The following is a 6,043-nucleotide window of genomic DNA, read 5'->3' as shown; positions in this document are numbered from 1 at the left end:
ACACCATATCATGGTCAAAACAGCGTTAGCGACCCGGTGACGACCACATGGAGAAGCCCCCTACTGTATCTACACCAGGGATGTGGCTATCCACCCTGAACACAACACCATATCATGGTCAAAACAGTGTTAGCGACCCGGTGACTACCACAAGGAGAAACCCCCTACTTGGAAACAGTTTAGTCAACAGGCAAACAGCGAAGTCAACAGTCAAACAGCTAATTCAACATTCAAACACCTAAGGCAACAATCAAACAGCTAAGTCAAAAACCAAACACCTAAGGCAACAATCAAACAGCTAGTCAGGGTCAATAGCCACATCCCTCGTGCCATCTCAAAATGTATATGTTCAGTATTTTGCACATGACAGTGTTCTGTTACCGGTCATGACAATCAAAGACGCGACTGTGGTTTCATTAGGCTTTGATCACTGAGTTACATATCAGATTTGCTCCTCAAGAACTAAGATACCCAACAATATAAATTACATAGACATTTTGTTCTTTATTCTCGTTAACTTAACTAAAATAACATTATAAACGCACATTTTACGTTTCAAACATGATAGGGGGTTTATAAGTGAGTAAAATAATAATTTCTTTAAATGTTCAATTTCATTAACAGAGCATTTAAAAGTGTTAAAAACTTACTAAGAAGATATGGGTCTTTACGGTTACATGTTCATAATAATTTTTTTCATTCTATAAATACAGTGTATTTGGCCAGTTGAGAAACTTTTTATTGATATAAGTTGATTTTAAGTGTGAAGTGCCTTCACAGCGAAACAAGTAATGAAATTCGCCAGCAATAGCAACAGAGTTTACATAATCTATTCTCCCTTGGAATGTTATCCAATCTTCCAGTCTCTATGGGGAGATTGTAATTGGAGGTTCTAGATTTTCATGTAGGGTAGAAATTAGAGACTGTGGCGAGTAGGTATTTTTAAAAATATGATATTTGTTTAAAGTACTTATAGTAATGTCCTTTTGAGCTTGTTGCGACTAAATTGCGTCAAATTAAGAAAAACATATCTTTGAGTGTGTTTTTTAGTACCGTTAATACATAGTGTCTGACGACAGGAAAAAAGAATGTCTTTAACAAAACCAAGCCAGGAGTGTTTTCGAGAGTATATATCATTATCTAGTTTAATATAATTATACATTATCTGAGAGAGTTTCATATTATCAGTTGGAGTATTAAGCTTATACCAAAAGCTTATAACTCGTTTGCAGATCTGTATTTTAAGTGGAGTTCTGTCAAGTTCGCCATAAAGGAAGAATCTCGGAGTTGATTGCCGTAACCCTGTAGTAAGTTTTAAGAATTTTAAGTGAACTTTTTCATTGATATCTACTTGCTCATAACTGCATACTTCAGCCCCATACATTAAAATTGGTACAATCATGACATCGAAAGGCTTTAGTAAGCAATCCAGTGGCAAATTAATATTTCTGGCTCTTTTCAGTAGACAAAACATTGCTTTTGTAGCAGTTAAACTTTTAAAAGCATAGATAAAACTTCTGTTTTTGTTAAATTGAATACCTAGACATTTATACCAACGATTTCGAGTTCTTGATCTCCAAAATAAAATGATAATTTCGTTTTTCTTGCTACATCTGAACCGAAAATTACAATTTTTGTTTTATCTATGTTAACAGTCAGTTTCCATGTTGTAGAGTATATTGTAAAGAAAGTGGGTTTTGTCCGAATAACACAGTATCTTCTGCTTATAGAAGAAGAAATAATTGTGCACATAATATTCCATTATCACCGACATATTCTACTTTAACACCATCACAGTCATGTGATATGGGATGTGCTTCTAAATCATTTAAGTATATTGAAAACAGTAATGGTGAAAGGTTTTCTCCTTGACGTACACCCGACATACTTAGAAAGTATTCGGATATGTCATTATTATGTAACACGCATAATTTTATATTTCCATACATATTTTTAACGAGTGTCAGAAATTTGCCTCAAATACCATGATGCAACATTTCATGCCAAAGTCCAACTCTCCAAATGTTATCAAAGGCTTCGGTGAAATCTATGAAAGCGCAAAAGAGCTTCTTCTTCGTGTGTTTGGGGATATTAATAATAGTATGAAGTATAAAGATGTTGTCAATTGTTGACAGCCCTTTACAAAACCCTGCTTGTGAAGAAGATATAAGTTTGTTTCTATCAAGGAATTTTGTTAATCTACTGTTCAAAATGCAGCTAAGAATAGTAATGGGACGGTAAGAGCCTGGATCTGATATGCCACCTTTATTTTTATATATTGGTTTAATAATTCCTGTAAGCCAAACACCGGGTACAGTTCCTGTTGGAAAGATCATGTTAAATAAATCTACATAAACCTATCCAAGGAAATCGATACTGTCAATTAAGTAGTCATTTTCTATGAGGTCAATGCCAGGTGCCTTATTTTGCTTTAAATGTTTCAGGGCTTCGGGATTTGGATTTCAAAATTCCCAAAAGTCTTTACGTGAGTGTTTAGCTTTACTTCTTAGAAGTTTACTTACGCTGTGTTTAAATTTGTTCTTGTATTTATTTAAACATCCTTTGTATGCCTTAGCCTGTTGTAGATAGGAGTTTCTGTTGGTTAAAACTGGAGAAATTGTAACGTTTTCTTGCCTTATTATATGAATTGCGCATCTGTCTGCACTCAGATACAAACCAGGGCTTACTACACGTGTTATGATCATGTTTGTGGTTTGTGTTTTGTGTTTTGACAATGCACACTTCATTTACCTTAAAGGTCTTAAAGGGATCTTTTTGATACCTGATTCTCAGATTTAAATCATATTTAACTGCAGCTTCCATTCCCGTAAGTTAGTTTAACGTCTCTCTTATCCCATAGAAAACATGGTTTCCCTATAACCGTATGTACCTTCAAGTCCCTGTAAATAAATCGAACCATCTCATTTATAGTTAAGTGTTATCGTTTCCTCTACCTATGGCCGTTTTTTCATGGATCATGTGAAACTGGAAAGATCACTTGTCTACAGGTGCAAACATGCAGATTTGACCTGTTGAATACAATAGTCAAAGCTCGCAGATATGTATATCTACATAGAAAAAATTGAGGTCAAGTCTGTATGCAAGATTGAATATTATGTTACAAGTTAGTTTTAGCTGGCAAATTAAGCCAAGGTTCATTATTTCATAATGAACAAGTTTAGTTTTCAAAGTTCGCTATAAAAAGCGGACTTTGGTCATCAAGAAATAGTCTGAGAAGTGTTTGAAATAAACTTCATGAATGATTCATTCATTCATTCATTCTCTCACGAGACCGGGTTTTATATTTTCAATTGAAAAACTTAATAATTTCTTTATTTTACTTTTTTTCCATTTTTTAAATTTCAATTTCAATTAGAATGAGAATTATTTAGAACCGCGTCATTTCTTGTATTCTATGAATATAAATTAATACAAAGTATTTTCATTATCGCTTTGATGTGTAAAAGCACACACAAACACAATCACGCGGTTAATTTCTATGGGTGTAAGAATCTACATCAAAACGTGGCTACTCAACGATCGAAAAAGTTGTAATCCATATATGTACATTTATAATAAAAGACTAGTTTTTATAATCAAATTTAAATCTCAAAATTTATCACCCAAACATGATATCAATCAAAATACTTTTGATAACAAAAACTTTTTTAGATCAAGGTATTTAAATTACTGTGATTAGTTTTCACATTGCATTTTTGATTGCTGTAAAGAAAAAAGTTGTTTATACAAATTAAAAAATAAAATGTTTTTGTTTTAAAAAGACATTAGTTTTGTTATGATAGTCAAATAAAGGTTGTTGTAACTTGCTAATCTTAATCATATAACTTTTAGTAATCCTCAAAGTATTTTAATCTTTTTACACCAGGGACTCCAAACTTGGCTTTTGTTTTTGAATATACATTGAGCTTTGATTGACCAAACTATGTGATCTCTTTTGACCATAAACCACTTGAGGGAGTAATTTGTCTGACCCGTACAGACTTGACAATTTTTTTCCAAGACTAGTTATCTACCTACAAAATGAATATATAAAAGTTAGTCTTCTATGAGACTGACAGTGATTTGTCCGAAGCGTCACTAGAATAATAATAATTCACTCACTTCACTCAATGTGACTGATACTGTTTAATGTTTCACAACAAATATATATTCTTGACATAAGCATGAGAGAGTAAGCGAGTTAGGGTTCAACACCGTTTTCAACAATTTTACAATTATAATGCGGCGACAAGGTTTATGGATGGAGGAAAGCCTGCATCACCAATGGGGTTATTTGATGCAGTGAATCCTGCGTGTTACTGTCTTGCAATCTGTCATCCTTGTAGGATGGTCAATGAATACAATACTTTCTTGTGGCCTTGTCTGGTCTATGACTTATTAATGACTTTGCCTAAAAATATAAATTTTACTTCAACATATTTTTTCACTAAATAATCTGAAGCCACGATGAGGATTTATTCGTGAGTTTTCTCACGGCAAGACTCAGATTCAAATGTTCCACTTGTCTGGTGTGGGATTCAAACGTCTGTTCGCGGGAACATTCCCTTTCCCATGTCATATATCTATGGGTTGAATTGTATTCAAATTTATTTGTCCCCCCACTAATTTTGTGAATAGAAAACAAAGCATGTTATTTTTTCTTCTTATGTAAGTTTTATTTGTCTATCATGCAAAAGAAAAAAATACTTTGTTAATAAAAAAAATTCTGTCATATATCAATTTACACATTATTTATTTTTTGATGCACGAATGTGTTTTTTCACTCACGCAAAACAAATTTACTTTGTTATTAATTTTTTTCATGCAAGTTTTATTTTCTTGTTGAATTTTTTTTCTATCAAACAAAAACTTATTTTTTCAGTTTGCTTCATACAAGTTGATGTTTCTATCATAAAAAAAGAACTTAGCTTACGTTTTTAAGAAATAATATCTTTTATGAACTTCACAAATTTTTTTTTCACAATTAATGATTTAAAAAACAACCAAACACAAAATACAAAAATACCTTTCACATTTCAAGGATCACGAGGTTTTCATTTCGTGATGATGTAACCATTGTTGCTTAGGCACTTGTCATACTTTCTTAGAAGTTACAAATTTCTAAATAGAATTAAACCCATAGGGTCGAGATTCGATCCCATCTGCCAACAAGTACCTTTTATCATCTTGAGGTGTCAAAGCCAATTTGACACCTCAGGAGATATCGCTACAATCAAATGACATCATTGTGTGGTGATATCTCCAAGGAGGTATCGCTTGATCTCACACAAGGGATATCTCGCGTGGGAGATATTTTTGGATGATATGACTTTTTACGCCTGCTTTGCCTCAAAAGGGACCTTTCGCCCTGTTCATAGTATGATTTTCCTTATATGGAGAATGGCATCTCATTCATAAATCGGGGGCACGGGTGGCCCAGTCGTCTAAGGCGCCGCGATTCGCTGTGCAGAGTTGCATCCCTTGGGCACACCTGAAACCTATGATTGTGGGTTCGAATCCCGGTTCGCCCCGATTATGTTTCTAGGTTTGTCAGCACCATACCCGTGCTCGTGGGTTTCACCGAAGTGGTAAACATCTGAGACCTGCATCACTCTGGGCTTTCCTCCCACATTAAGCTGACACGCCGTGATATAACTGGAATACTGTTAAAAGCGGCGTTAAACTCAACTCACTCACTCACTCACTCATTCATAAATCACGTGACTCAACCTTCAGCTCTGTAGAAAAGAAACACAGTACAAAAGTATCAAGGTTCAATTTATTAAAATAATAAGTTGGTACACTACGCCGTTTCCCATTGTACTTCAAAATTATGCTGTGTCTAATTCCCCGGGGAAAAAAAGAAAGATAAGGCTTAGTTGGATGTGTTTACAAATGTATACTCTATGTAGAACGGACTATATCATCTACTGATGGGTGGCTGGCCATGGTATAGGGTACAGTCAAGCGTTTAACTTGTCGGACGGAGTCTAGTATAGTCCGTATCAGAAAAAATTAAGTCTGACCGAGGTCACGTGACGCC

The 6,043-nt window shown here is 34.3% G+C and overlaps 1 protein-coding gene across 1 annotated transcript in view; it reads right to left on the bottom strand.

The window, feature by feature from the left end:
* Nucleotides 1–5,798: 5,798 nt before the first annotated feature.
* Nucleotides 5,799–6,043, bottom strand: part of LOC139465000 (oxidoreductase NAD-binding domain-containing protein 1-like) — a 30,969-nt gene continuing 30,724 nt past the window's right edge. The window contains exon 8 of the mRNA XM_071246660.1: nucleotides 5,799–5,842. The gene's annotated coding sequence lies outside the window, so the exon portion shown is untranslated. The remainder of the gene's footprint in view (nucleotides 5,843–6,043) is intronic.

Source organism: Haliotis cracherodii, unplaced genomic scaffold (assembly GCF_022045235.1).
Source record: "Haliotis cracherodii isolate W230 unplaced genomic scaffold, xgHalCrac1.p SCAF_17, whole genome shotgun sequence".
NCBI lineage: Eukaryota > Metazoa > Mollusca > Gastropoda > Lepetellida > Haliotidae > Haliotis > Haliotis cracherodii.
Note: the sequence above shows the minus strand (reverse complement) of the source record. Positions and strands in the feature narration are given on the sequence as shown.